This window comes from Aquarana catesbeiana, unplaced genomic scaffold (genome assembly GCF_042186555.1).
Source record: "Aquarana catesbeiana isolate 2022-GZ unplaced genomic scaffold, ASM4218655v1 unanchor233, whole genome shotgun sequence".
NCBI lineage: Eukaryota > Metazoa > Chordata > Amphibia > Anura > Ranidae > Aquarana > Aquarana catesbeiana.
The window spans coordinates 3,140,414-3,155,697 of NW_027362661.1; the positions used below are offsets into that span (position 1 = coordinate 3,140,414).

Consider the following 15,284-nt stretch of genomic DNA (forward strand, 5'->3'; position numbering starts at 1 on the left):
CTGTAACAAAGCCGTTTCCAGCTTTGTTCCAGTCTGTGGCTAGCCGCCGGAGGCGGCGGATTGTTGATCGGGTCTCCCAGTGGATTGGGAGGCCCGTTGAGAGCGGCGGGAGGGGGGACGTCCCCTCCCGCTCCACCGGTATAACAGCCAAGCGGCTTTTAGCCGCATCGGTTGTTATCCCTGGAAAGCCGATCGTCGGTCTAAAACACGGTACCGGGATGATGCCTGCAGCTGCGGGCATCATCCCGGTATAACCCCTGAAACCGAGGCCGCACATCTGCGTACGGTCGGGAGGGAAGGGGTTAATCTTGTAAATGCTATACCCTACTATACATGACCATGCTGCTTTACTTCTTTGTATTTCACAATAAAATCTTTGGAAAAGAAAAAGAAAGACTGGACTGATCCTGAAGACCACCATCATTGGGTTATTGACTCCTCCCTCATTATCACTTTCTGTTTAAGGTTCCAAAGTTTGAGGATGTTATCACATTATTATCAACATGTAAAAGTCTGTGCTCTAATCAAATAGGGATGAGCCGAACACCCCCCTGTTCGGTTTGCAGCAGAACATGCGAACAGGCAAAAAATTTGTTCAAACACACGAACACCGTTAAAGTCTATGGGACACGAACGTGAAAAATCAAAAGTGCTAATTTTAAGGGTTAATATGCAAGTTGTCATAAAAAGTGTTTGGGGACCCGGGTCCTGCCCCAGGGGACATGTATCAATGCAAAAAAAAGTTTTAAAAACGTCCGTTTTTTCAGGAGCAGTGATTTTAATAATGCTTAAAGCGAAAAAAAAAAAGTGAAATATCCCTTTAAATTTCATACCTGGGGGGTGTCTATAGTATGCCTGTAAAGGGGCGCATGTTTCCCGTGTTTACAACAGTCCGAGAGCAAAATGACATTTCTAAAAGAAAAGAAAGTCATTTAAAAGTACTAGCGGTAGCGCCGGCTGCTATAATGAATTGTCGGGTCTCTGCAATACTCCTAAAAGTCATTGAAAAAATGGCCTGGGGTTCCACCACAGTGCATTACCAGGCCCTTTGGGTCTGGTATGAGTATTAAGGGGAACCCCGAACCAAAATTAAAAAAAAAAAAAAATGCGTGGGGGTCCCCCCAAATTCTTTACCAGGCCCTTCAGGTCTTGTATGGATAGTAGGTGGAACCCCGCGCCAAAATTAACAAAAAAAAAATGTTGTGGGGGTCCCCCTCCAAATCCATACCAGACCTGATTTTAAAGGGAACCCTGTGCCAAAATTTAAAGAAAATGGCATGGGGGTTCCCCTAAAAATCCATTTTGCTCCAGCCTGTCCCTGTGGAGCGGCGCTGTGTGTGCAGCGGAGGGGCGGGGCTCGGTGGAGATCGAAGCATCGAGAGGTGCAGCATCTGTTAGCTGACCTCTCGGTTGGTGGGGACACCATAGCAATACTGCCTGCCCAGCGCTGAGGAGAGCCCGGATGCGATGGTCAATGAGGCAGAGTTCTGACGAACACTCAGCAATTGCCCCTTAGGGAGCTGTGTGAAACCAGAGGGATATCTTGCCAAAGGGGACAACGCTATCTGGATACAGCTAACACGCCTGTTACCCCTGCAGGGGTGAGGCGCTCTGGTGAGTGCAATCACAGGAGGGGGATGCGGATGGAAGAGGGGAGCACTGAAGAGTCACCATTAATTTGTGTGTGCACAGTCCAATATTCACAGATGCCATTTGATTGACTATTTTGGGACTATTATGATTTCTTAATTGTAATAAAAATAATATATATATGTGAGTGTATATATATATGTATATGTGTGTGTATGTATGTGTATATATATATATATATATATATATATATACATATATACACACATATATATTACTTTTTGTTGGGTTGCATACACCCTTGCGGGCATCTTTTTACACTTTTTTTTTTACATTTTTGCATTTTATTTTTGGTCTGCCTTTGTACACTATGGACATTTGATCATATATATTTATTCATACTTATATTTATTCATATCTATATTTAGGGGGATCTACACTTGGGGATATCATCCCAGTTTGAATAACACCAGTCATCCTATGTCACTTTATTTAATTTTTCTGCATTTTGTTTTTTTGTATATGCACGTACACACAAGTGACTGGGGATATACGTATACACCCCAACTAATTCACTTACTTATGTATTTTTATTTTTATTTTTTTATTTTCTTTGTTGAACATTACATTCACTTGGTTTAGCTTAGGTTTAGGTTTGTTTACATCATTTACACAGAGGTTCACCTATTTTATAATATATTTTGTCACTCTCGAACAGTGCCACTTCCCTTTTCTACAGTCCTAATTATCCTGGACTTCACCTGGTGGTGTCCCTTATAGGGAGGCTGCAGTTCCTTCATTTCCTAAGCGTGGAAAATTTGTTTTTGATATACTCATCCCCACAACCCTTGCCATTTCACAAAAAAAAAAAATGTCAAAAATGTTAAAAAAGACAAGAGACAGTTTTTGACAATTCCTTTATTAATGTCTTCTTCTTTCCCCGCTTCTTCTGGTCTTCATTCGGTTTTCTTCCTCCATCCTGTTCTTCCCCCGCTTCTTCCTCCGATCCTCTGCTTCTTCCTTGCGTTACGTAACCGGGTGACCCCCGCCCCCCTCTGACATCACGTGGAAAGCCATAGGGAAGTCCCCATGAAGTCCCCGTGCGTCGGGGGGTGGAGTCACCGGGTGGCCCCGCCCTCAGTTATATAAGAACTGTCAGAAGAACAGAAGCGTCACACAGCGGGAACCTCCCATGGATGCGGATAGTCCGAAGAACGAAGCGGAGAAGACGCCGAAGGAATATGCCGACAAGAAGACCGAAGGAAGAAGCAGAGGATCGGAGGAAGAAGAGGAAAAAGCAGGGAAGAACAAGATGGAGGAAGAAAACCGAATGAAGACCAGAAGAGGATGGAAGAAGAAGCGGGGAAAGAAGTCATTAATAAAGGATTTGTCAAAAACCGTCTCGTCTTTTTTTTAACATTTTTGACACTTTTTTGTGAAATGGTAGGGGTACATTTGTACCCCGTTATCATTTCACACGGGGGGGCGGGATCTGGGGGTCCCTTGTTAAAGGGGGCTTCCATATTCCGATAAGCCCTCTGCCCGCAGACCCCCACAACCACCGGGCAAGGGTTGTGGGGATGAGGCCCTTGTCCCCATCAACATGGGGACATCCTCCCCATGTTGACAGCATGTGGCCTGGTACGGTTCAGGAGGGGGGGCGCTCTTTCGTCCCCCCTCTTTTCCTGCGGCCTGCCAGGTTGCGTGCTCGGATAAGGGTCTGGTATGGATTTTAGGGGGACCCCCACGCCATTTTTAAAAAAAATTTTGGCGTGGGGGTCCCCCTCAAAATCCATACCAGACCTGAAGGGCCTAAAAATGTTTTAATTATGGCACGTGGTTCCCCTTAATATCCATACCAGACCTGAAGGGCCTGGTATGGGATTTGGGGGGACCCCCACGCATTTTTTTTTTTTTTTTTATTTTGGTCCGGGTTTACCCTTAATATTCATACCAGACCCAAAGGGCCTGGTAATGCACTGTGGGGGAATCCCAGGCCGTTTTTTTCAATTACTTTTAGGAGTATTGCAGAGACCCGACAATTCATTATAGCTGCCGGCGCTACCGCTAGTACTTTTAAATGACTTTCTTTTCCTTTAGAAATGTCATTTTGCTCTTGGACTGTTGTTAACACGGGAAACATGCGCCACTTTACAGGCATACTATAGGTGCGAAATTTAAAAGAATATTTCACTTGTATTGTTTGACTTTAAGCATTATTAAAATCACTGCTCCCGAAAAAACGTCCGTTTTTAAAACTTTTTTTGCACTGATACATTATGACAATAGTTTGCATATTAACCTTTAAAAACTTTCGATTTCTCCCATAGACTTTTAAAGGGTGTTCCGCGGCTTTCGAATTTGCCGCGAACACCCCAAATTGTTTGCTATTCGGCGAATGGGCGAACAGACAATGTTTGAGTCGAACTCATGTTCTACCCGAACAGAAAGCCCATCCCTACAATCAAATCATCAGATATAAAATGTCCAGCTGGTAGCAAATGGGTGTAACAAAAGAGAATACATTTCATGTGTATGTATAGCAATGGGTTGAGGGGAGAGAGCAGAAGTCAGGACTATGTAATGTACAACATATTGTATAAGATACAACAGACAGGACTATACAGTGTCAGAATGATGTAATGTACAACATAGAGTATATAGTGCAGGGGTCAGGAGTATGTAATGTACAACAGAGTATATAGTGCAGGGATCAGGAGTATGTAATGTACAATATAGATTATATAGTGTCAGGACTTTAGTAATCAGTGGAAGCTTAAATGTTTACATGAGACAAGTTGCAGAGGTCCCACACCGCTGCCTCCCATCTCCTGAGACTGCACTCAGTGACTTGGATCTGAGACTATACAGACATATCCCTCCACCCGGCACAGCCAGCAAACCACAGAGCAAGTAATCCTGGGAGAACTGTTCTTTTCGGAGATCTTGCTAGACCCAGGCATGGGGCAGAAGAACCAAAGCACATGTCCCAGGTGCCAAAGTTTAGCAATGTCTATGGTGAAAATCAAAATTTTCCTGCTGGCTGAACTCCAGAATCTCCATAAATCCAGTCTAGATATATAAATTGTGTCTGCAGCACAGAGAAGGAAGATTATCCAAGAGAAATACAGGAATACAGGACGGGGAACACAGCTCAGGAAAGTGACCAGGGTATTACAGGCTGATATCACCCAGTCCCCGCCCTACTCTGGACCAATCAGTGAGCAGTATGGGTGGAGGAATGTATTTAGTGTTAATGACCCACCTGTGCTGATCTCTGTAGGAGTGTCCTCCTCTATAAATGTCCCCATTATTCCATCCTCCTCCATAGACTGCTGATCATCCCTCACATAAGTCTCTTCTTCTTCTGCTTTAACCTCAAATTCTATATCGATTGGATCTCCACTCTAAATCAAGAAAATGAGAGAGAATACCAACTATAAGATATAAGATTTATTATTGTGACATCACATAAAATCCACACATTGTCTCCATGAGTTTCCAGGTCTTGGGGTTGACCTTGGGCCCGGGTGCGGATGTGGCCCTTCAAGAAACCATGAAGGCGTCTTGGACAGGAGGCACAGGAGGAGCAAAGAGGACAACAGGAGAGAACATTTCCGAGCAAGTCTTCAAGGAGAGGAACAACTGGTCGCACCCAGGAGGACTGGTGAGGCCCCCCTGAGGGGACTGGGGGCATGCAATCTGGGATGAGTGCAAAGCCAGAGGAGTGGACTGTGTTGTCAAGGTTAGTGGAGAAGGGCAGCTGCAGCCAGGAGGGCTGGCAGGCCTGAAGCTGGGTTACTGGGCTTAGTAACCGAAGGAAGGACAGCTAGCACCAGAACTTTCTATCTGCTACACTATAGGGTCCCGCAGGGCCCTGCCTGCAAAAGGCTATTGCTAAGGCCTGGCTGAGCCAGTGTCAGGGCTAACCATGCGATGCTAGCTGTGCATGGGAGCTCAAGCAAGTAGCGTGCTGGAGGAGCTGAGGAGTAATGGTCTGCAGCAAGAGTTGTGCTGGAGGAAGAGAGATGTGTATATATCGGAGTGTATATAGGTTGTCCCAAGCTTTTATGCCAAATTTCACTGGGCAGCCCATACTTCCTATACCCCATCCAAGTACAATTCACTCAATAAAATACAAAAACAAAGCTGATGGACTGTTCATTATCTTGGAGTGTCTGAGAGGTGAATGCCGGGCTTGGCAGGGTGACAGGTGGGCCACATCACTTAGCAGCTACGGGGGCACCGCTACATGTGTTTTATAAGCGTCCCACTAACCTTGTAACAGTGAGGTATGGTGTGATCTTCCTGTGTGGAATCCCGGGAATACAGAGGACAGGGACATCTCTCTGGTGGGTTCCTGGTATTAGGTGGCTCCGTCATATCCTTGTGTACTTCTGATAACTCCTCCATCACTCCATACTCCTCATCCTCCTCTTTATACTCTTCTTTAACATCAATATTATTATCCCTGAGGTTTCCACTCTGAATATACAATAAAACATTCATTGGTCACTAGAGATGAGCGGAACACCCTCCTGTTCGGGTCGTACCAGAACCCCCGAACAGATAAAAAGTTCTGAACTGAACAGCAAACCCTATAAAAGTCTATGGGACCCAAAACTTGAAAAATCAAAAGTCCCTATTTTGAAGGGTTCTATCCAAGTTATTGGCCATAAAAAGGGGTATGGTGGCCCGCGTACTGCCCTGGGGGACATGTATCAATGCAACATTTTTTTTTTTTTAAAAAGGTTGTTTTTGAAGGAGCAGTGATTTTAATGATGCTTAAAGTGAAGCAATAACAACTAAAAACTTCTCTAAATATAGTGCCTGGGGGTCCATTTAGTCTGCTAGTAAAGTGGTGCATCTGTACCATGTATAGAACCTGCTACAGCAAAACTGACATATATAAAGAATAAAATGAAATGACATTTAAATAGCCGGCAATACAATACCATTGCCACCAACAGAAAAATCGGCGTGGGGTTCCTCCTAAAATCCATGCCAGACCCGTATCTAAGTATGCAGCCTGGAAGGTCAGGAAAGGCTGGAAGAGCGAGTGCCCCCCCCATGAACTATACCAGACAAAATGCCCTCAACATGGGGGGTGCCCAGAAAGCACTGGTTGGTGATGTCATGTCATAAGGGGGGTGGTGCCACCAGGTGATGTCAATCAGATCTGCCTGCTCTGCCCTTTACCTATATCAGAACTGTCAAAGGCAAGCCAGGCATTCAGCGGTTTGCCTTAGTTGACGGCGGATCTTTTTTTTCATTATTATTTTTGGGGTCCGGCGGTGCAGTTGGCGTTGCGATTGATGATGGATCTACATCAGGGGACATTGTTTTTTTATTTTTTAATAAAGGACTTGTCAAAAACTGTCTGTGTTTTTATTACTTTTTGGTGAATGGGTAGTATATACCCCATACTCCTTCACATGAGGGGGTGGGATCTGGGGGTCCCCTTGTCAACCACCACTCAGGGTTGTCGGGAAGAGGCCCTTGTTGTCAGGAGTCTGTGGTAGTGAGCTCTTGTAGGGTTCCCCAATGTACGGAGTCTAAGCCCTAGCCTGCTTCTTCACCAGAGCCCCTGATGGTGGGGATGGACTTACAGCAAGCTGGAACCAGGTCGTGGCCCCCAGGTACACCCAAATGATGATGTGGAGACCACTCGCGTGTGCAGAGTGCAAGCAGCAGACAAAAGGAAATCCAGAAGAGAGGCCAAGGTCAGGGCGGGCAGTGAACAGGCACAGATGGTAAACAAAGCCAGGATCAGGACACGGGTAGTCAGACACAGTATAGACAAGAGGTACATAAACGGGAGCTCAGAGAACTGTGAAGTTGCTCAGGCAATGTGGGTTACACTGAGCATTTCTTATATAGACAAGCAAACTAGGCGGCAGGCCAGGAAGTGATGGAAGGGAAGGAAATAAAAGTCAACAGAATAGCAGACAATGCCCATAGGAGAGCACAGCCAAACCACACATGTGAAAGGAATCAGGTAGAGAAACACTGAAACAAGGAGGTAAGAGTACACAAGCAGGGAACTGCAGGCTAAATTGTGACACTTGTCCCAATCAACTTTGAGGCGGAGTGCTTTGGGGTGGGGGGGGGGGGGGGCAGCAGAGCCCCTCTGCCCCAAAGCACACCTCCATGTTGAGGGCATGTGGTCTGGTTTGGTCTAGGAGGGAGGAGCACCCCCTTTCCTGGCCTGCCTGGCTGCATGCTCGGATAGGGGCCTGGTATGGATTGGGAGGGACTTTTTTTTTTCACTGTATTATTGCCGGCAATGTTTTTTTTTTATTCAGCTGTCGGTGGGAAAGCCAATTGACGGATGATAACTCATCGGTTATTAAGGACACCGCGGCCGGCTGCCCGGCCTGGCTCCTTAACAACCAGCTATTCACTGCGCCCTGATTGGGTAAAGCTTTGCCCAATCAGGGCTTAGAATGCACTGAGCAGCACATTGCAGGGTATCCGGTGGGGCGAACATCCGCTTAACGCTCTGCAAATTTGGGTGTTTGCTGAACGGGCAAACAGGCGATGTTCGGGCCGAATTTTTGCTTGGCCTTAACCGTTCGGACAACTTTAATTGTAACAAACATGCTGTGCATAAATCATATCTACCAATAATTGTAAACTATCTACCTGATGATGGTGAGGGATGGTGTGATCTTCCTGTGTGGAATCCTGGGAATACAGAGGACGGGGACATCTCTCTGGTGGGTTCCTGGTATTAGGTGGCTCCATCATATCCTTGTGTCCTTCTGAAAACTCCCCCATCACTCCATACTCCTCATCCTCCTCTTTATACTCTTCTTTAACAACAATATTATCATCCCTGAGATTTCCACTCTGGATATATAATAAAACAGTCATTGTAACAAACATGATTGTTTAAAAATGATCACAAGGGATTGATCTTCATCTACCTGATGATGGTGAGGGATGGTGTGACCTTCCTGTGTGGAATCCCGGGAATACAGAGGATGAGGACATCTCTCTGGTGGGTTTCTGTAGCTGGATGACTCCACCATGGTGTCCTGGTACAGATCTTTGTGTTCTTTTAGAGATTCTGACTCCTCCATCACCCCATCCTCATCATCCTCCTCTTTTATCTCTTCTTTGACTTCAACTTTAGAATCTCTCAGGTTTCCACTCTGAATATATAATAAAAATGACATCAATGGTAACAATGCAGATAATGTGCAGATCCTAATGATACTATCAGTGATTGTTCCTCATCTACCTGATGATGATGAGGGATGGTGTGATCTTCCTGTGTGGAATCCCGGGAATACAGAGGACGGGGACATCTCTCTGGTGGGTCCCCATTACTGGATCCATCTGTAGGAAACACACACACTGACTGAATACATTGTTTCTATGTGTTTATCAGATGATGGGGGATCTAGGTGGACCCTCCGTACTGCTCTCTCCTTTACAATAAAGTCTCCTCTTACCCGGTGATGTGAGGGGCGGCTGATTGTCCATCATGACGTCCTTGTAAAGATCCTTGTGTCCTTCTAAATACTCCCACTCCTCCATGGAGAAATAGACAGTGACATCCTGACACCTTATAGGAACCTGACACACACAATGATACAGTCACCATCCAGACACATCCCTTGTCTGTTACTGGATAATGTCCCAGAATTCCCAGCACCGCTCACCTCTCCTCCATCATCTCTCTGGTGACTTCTAGAATCTTCTTTTTCTTTCTCTATTCTATCAGGGAGGGAGGTGGAGGCAATGTGATGGTCATATGATCTCCAGACTTCACAGGAGGAAAACTCTAGATCTGAACACAAATAGTAAAATTAAATAATATTCTCAGAATCCTCCTCACCTCATCATTCAGGTCTGTGTTTTAATAGATGTCATGTGACCTCCCAGAATCCTCCTCACTTCTCTACTTATTAAAGCCTCCTTTCAGACTGAGGTATAATTTAACTACACAGGGCCTCCCACTCCATAGGTTAAAAGGTTATTGTAAGCAATTCTGGTGTGATTACATATAACACGGGACCAACAGTCCCACTTTGCTAGTGAGGATGCCAAGGGTCCGCCCACATCCTAAGAGCATCAGAAAAAAAAGCCAGATGGAGGGACATTGGGAGGAGGAGCTGTGAGGTCAGTGTGATGTCATAGGACATATAGACTCTGGATGGAGGGACATTTGGATGTGGAGATTTGAGGGGTCCTCTATATGAGGCTCCTGTGCAAACAAAATCATTGTTCCTGGGTGTGTCCTACCTCTCCAAAACTGAAGAGTGAACTTTGACCTTTACCATACAGAAATCTGTCAGGAATCTGTGAAAGTAATCTCTCATGTGATCAGGTGACGTGCGGAGGAACGGAGTGTAAATAGCAGAAAATTTTCTCCAGAGCTCCTAATGGTGGGGATGGATTTTGCTGAGTTCTGGTGCCAAGTTTCCACCCCCCAGGATCACTGCAGGTGTGGAGAAAAGCTGTGTAAGAGGATATGGAGGAGAGATGAGGAGGAGATCCAGGAATCAGGATAAAGGTCAGGACAAGCAACAGACGAGCGCATCCAAGAGATGAAGCCGGGGTCACTACACAGAAAATCAATCCAAGGAAACAACAGGCAGGACGAGGAATAGCAAGAAGGAGCTCAGACACAAATGAGAATATTGCTCAGCCAATGGGAGATTATCTCAGCATGACTTACATAATGAAGGAGACGAGGGGGAGGGGAGGAAGTCACTTATGGTGACCATAGAGACATGGAAATTCAGCTGGTTCAGCAGGGATCGGTCACATTTCCATCCATGTGTGGTCACTGCCGGATAAAAGTCACTCGATCAGCGGCTGCAGCCAATAGCTTCATCACTGATCTGTGTATTCTGAGAGCGGAGGAGCGCCCCCCATTGTCAGAATACAATAGTGCAGCGGGGAGGATTCCCCCATCCCCCTCCAATGTGTGGATGGGGGAATCACTTCAGTTTTTTCCTCTCATCCCGCTGGCTGAACGATAAAACTGAACCATGTATGGCCAGATTTGGAGGGAAGATATATTAATCATCAACTGATCCCCTGAAGGGGTTATTCTACATTTCCACACTATATATGTGTGTATCATCATCTGCTGGAGATAAAAGACATCACAGTGACTATGGAGGAAGAGGACGGACATAACGGGGGGGTTACTGGGTGTAAATAGAAAATAAGATCTTATTACCTCCTCTACTGCTTCTTCCAGCAATGTCTTCTCTCTACTTCCTCCCGACTCACCTCTCACCCAGAACTTCCTGTCTGTACCTGACATCATTTCCTGTCTTCCATAGAGACTTCCTATCTGGGTAGAGGTGAGATCACCACCTTGTGGAGATCAGAGGAACTGCAGCCCTGAGAAACATCGCGTATTGTGAACACGGCCTTGTGCTGTGTGTGTATGTACTGTATATTATTATTATTATTATTATACAGGATTTATATAGCGCCGACAGTTTACGCAGCGCTTTACAACATTAGGGCAGACAATACAAGTACAATACAATTCAATACAGGAGGAATCAGAGGGCCCTGCTTGTTAGAGCTTACAATCTAGGAGGGAGGGTCAAGTTATACAAAAGGGTAATAGCTGTGGGGGATGAGCTAATGGAGAAAATAGTGCAGTTGTTAGCTGGAGGCAGGATAGGCTTCTCTGAAGAGGAAAGTTTTCAGGGATCGCCTAAAAGTGGATAAATTTGGAGACAGTCTGACAGATTGGGGTAGGGAATTCCAGAGGATGGGCGAGGCTCGGGAGAAGTCCCGGAGGCGGATATGGGAGGAGGTGATGAGGGAGCTAGAGAGCAGGAGGTCTTGGGAGGAACGGAGATGGCGATTAGGTTGGTATTTTGAGACTAGGTTAGTGATGTAGCTGGGGGCAGAGTTATGGATGGCTTTGTAACTTATGATTAGTATTTTGAATTTAATTCGTTGGGCGAGTGGCAGCCAATGGAGGGATTGGCAGAGAGGGGTAGCAGACACTGAGCGGTTTGTAAGGTGGATAAGTCTGGCAGCAGCATTCATGATGGACTGCAGGGGGGATAGTCTGTTTAAAGGTAAGCCAATGAGGAGTGAGTTGCAGTAGTCGAGGCGAAAGATAACCAGGGAGTGAATCAGGAGCTTTGTGGTTTCATTGGTTAGAAAGGGACGTAGTTTGGAGATGTTGCGGAGGTTGAGGCGGCAAGCTTTGGAAAGTGATTGGATGTGGGGCTGAAAGGAGAGTTCAGAATCCAGGATAACATCTAGTACCCTGACATGTGGGGACGGGTGGATGGTTGTGCCCTTGCTCTTGACAGACAAGTCAGGGGAAGAGGCACGTGGGGGAGGAAATATTATAAGCTCAGTTTTGGACAAGTTGAGTTTGAGGAAGTGGTGTGACATCCATACAGATATGTCGGTTAGTAAGTTAGTGATGCGTGAAGAGACTGATGGAGTGAGTTGAGGGGTGGAGAGATAGATATATCCTTATAGATGGGGTCATCTCCACTCCCACCAAGGGGGGTAGAAATATATTACTGCTCGGGGGGGAGACATTTTGGCCCCTTTGATTTTGCAGTAAAATTGATTGCAGATTTAGTCATGTAGAACATCTGTTATATGGATACAAAGAACCCCAGCCGAGAGTAAAGGGTGGAAATGGCTCCTGATCCCCAGATTTGGGCAATTATGTCACCAATATAAATAGAATAAAACCCGCGCTATGTGTAACAACTCAAATACCTACAAAAATAACTTATACCGGACTGCTGCTGTAACAAAGGTAAGTATTCCCTTTATCAACTAGAAGAGCATTATGTGTCACAGCGCTGTCCTATTGTGAGTGCACATAAATCATCACAAATACACTAAAATATGTGGAGACATTCATATATAAAGTGCTAGGGGCTCAAATAATATTCTCTGCAGATCTACTGCTTTCACTTTACACCTACTTCTTTTTTTTAAAGGGTAAATTTATTCATATTTCAAGTAAAGAATTACAGTATTCAAAAACATTCCTGTTACAGAGGATAACATCCATCAAATGAAGAAAAATAAAATACAGATTCGAAAGGATTAGCTTCTATGCAACAGTGCATACATTACTAGCATTCTGGATATTCAGCTGTGGTTTATTCCAACCTCCTTTACCTCCAGAGGAGTACCCCTGAGTACGTAGCATGTAAAATAAGAAGAACTAACAAAACTCAACATTGTAAATGAAGTAATCCACTTTTGATAGCATACTAATAAACTCAGTACCTTCGCTATGCAGAAGTATTTCTTTCGCTGATGAAGATATAAACCAATCCTGGTCCCATCTATCCTGCCTTTACACCCCTATATCTCCGGACACCGATTTAATTCAACCAGCCCATATTTTGTTAAACTTTTTTGGGCAACCCCTGGAAATGTAAGTAAATTTGTATATTTTGGTAGGGCTCCATTGGCCAGGTCCACCCAATAGAGGAGGGAAGGAGGCCTTGTATCCTTCCATTTCAGAGCTAATGCTTTTTTAGCATAGAAAAAGAGTATTCTTAAGAGAGTCTTTTTGGATTCGGACAATTCCTCCTCCCCAAAGTCCCCCATTAGGCATCTGGCTGGAGCACATATGTTTGGAAGGGCTAATTTTTCCTCTAAGAGTTTCAGGATTGCCGCCCAAAACTTCCCCACCTGAGGACAATACCATACCATATGAAAGTAATCCCCTACCTCAGCCCTACACCTGGCATTCTGGTGTTTCTACCCTGCCCATCTTATGAAGACGTGCGGGTGTACAATACACTCGGTCAGGGCTGGACTGGGATAAAAATTTGGCCCTGGAATTCATCCAGACTGGCCCACTTTAATTGTGCAAACAAGCACAAAAACAGTATATAAACTATACGCAATTGTGCAAAAAAAATAAGTAGCATAACATCCTTAAGGAGTCCTCACTAACCTCTTTTATTATTTCACTTATTCTCCTCTGTATTTTTCTCATCTTTCTCACATCACTGCATGAAGTTGAGGCCGAACCAAGAAAGCCATTACTTTGACAGGCTGTCACTGAAACCGGCCCACTGAGCCATCGGCCCACCGGGAAACTCCCTGTAGTCCCGATGGCCAGTACATGCCTGCACTCGGTGCAGACAACTAAACTGGATAATTTTGTCTCTGGCTGAAATCACTGACGGCAACATTGATTCGGTGTATTTAGCCCAAGAATCCTTTGTAAGCGATGGGATATCAGTTCCCCACTGAGCCTCCACTCTCTCCATCCTACGCGAAGAAGAGGTCAGCAGGGCGAAATAATATCTCAAGATAAGTTTTAAATGGTCTTCCTCTAATAGTAATTTCTCCAGTTCAGAATGGGCACACTGAACCTCCTGAAGACCAAATCGGGCTGCCACAGCATGGCACAATTGCAGATACCGGTAAAAACAGGCGTAGGGGCATTTATATTCAATTTGAATATCCCTGAAGCCTCTAAAAGTTTGGTTGCTAAAAAAAGGTAAACATATTTGAGACCATACCGGGCCCAACACGCCCCATCAGGGATTTTACGTATTTCTTTTAAGTAGGGGTTGTACCACAAAGGAGCGTTAGGAGAAGAGGTCAAAGGGCTACTCCCCATTCTTTCATTACAAATATGGAAGATCCTAAATGAAAGTTTTAGGATGTCCGCCCCTTGGGAAGGGTAAGGGCCATTCCTGTACAGTACATTAGTAAGTGCTTCAAACGAGTGCATCAGGGCAGCTTGAGTCTCCACCAAAGCTACATCCACCAAAAAAAACACCAATGGATATGCGTTAGCTGTGCTGCCAAGTAATAGCATTGTAAGTTTGGCCGAGCCAGCCCACCAGCTTGGACCGGTAAAAACAATGTGTCTAGGGATACTCTAGGTGGTCTAGGGCCCCCAGAGGAATAAGGATAGTAACATGTTAATTTTCATGAATAGTTTTTTTGGGACATAGGTTGGTGCATGCCATAACAACTATAGAAACCTAGGGAGGTATATCATCTTAAATATGTTGATTTGGCCCAGAAAGTTGAGGGGCAGCTTAGACCAAGTCTGTAAGTTATCCTTCAGACATACCATAAGAGGATATAGATTGTTTTTAATATATATATTCGCTGGTAGCTGGACATCAACCCAGAGGAATCGGGAAACTATTTTTAATGTGACATCATTAGGCGGATTCGGGGAATATTCAGGACAGATGGGGAAAATCAATGATTTTTCCCAATAACTTTAAACCCCGAGTACCTTCCAAATCTTGTGATTCTACTCAAAGCTGTAGCCAAAGAGCCCTCCGCCTCCGCCAGGTATAGAAGCATATCATTGGCATACAAAGAGGTCTTTTCTTTCTTAGTGTTTATTCAGCAGCCCTTCACCTCCCCATCCTCCCTTAACTGTTCCGCCAATGGCTCTATAGCCAGGGCAAACAACAAGGGCGACAATGGGCACCCCTGCCGAGTGCCCCTAGCTATTTCAAAGGTATCTGTTACAGTATTATTAACCCTCAACCGTGCTAGGGGTTTAGCGTATAATGATTTCACCCAAGCTATGAATTTGGAACCAAAGCCGAACCGTTCAAGAACTGCCCATAAGTAGGGCCATTCGATAGAGTCAAAGGCCTTATGGGTGTCCAATGACACTACAACTCGGGTATCCGGGGTAGGACCTTCAGATTGTAACACTGTGAAGAGTCTCCTCAAATTTA

The 15,284-nt window shown here is 45.1% G+C and overlaps 3 protein-coding genes across 6 annotated transcripts in view; 1 reads left to right on the top strand and 2 right to left on the bottom strand.

Annotated features, from left to right (window-relative positions):
- The window catches only part of LOC141121851 (uncharacterized), a 90,318-nt gene extending 79,457 nt beyond the window's left edge, over positions 1-10,861 (bottom strand). Inside the window, exon 1 of the mRNA XM_073611596.1 lies at positions 10,790-10,861. The gene's annotated coding sequence lies outside the window, so the exon portion shown is untranslated. The remainder of the gene's footprint in view (positions 1-10,789) is intronic.
- Positions 1-15,284, top strand: part of LOC141121841 (uncharacterized) — a 168,785-nt gene that overhangs the window by 64,264 nt on the left and 89,237 nt on the right. The window lies entirely within an intron of this gene.
- LOC141121905 (uncharacterized) overlaps positions 1-15,284 on the bottom strand; it is a 619,894-nt gene that overhangs the window by 19,827 nt on the left and 584,783 nt on the right. The gene's annotated exons all lie outside the window — the stretch shown is intronic.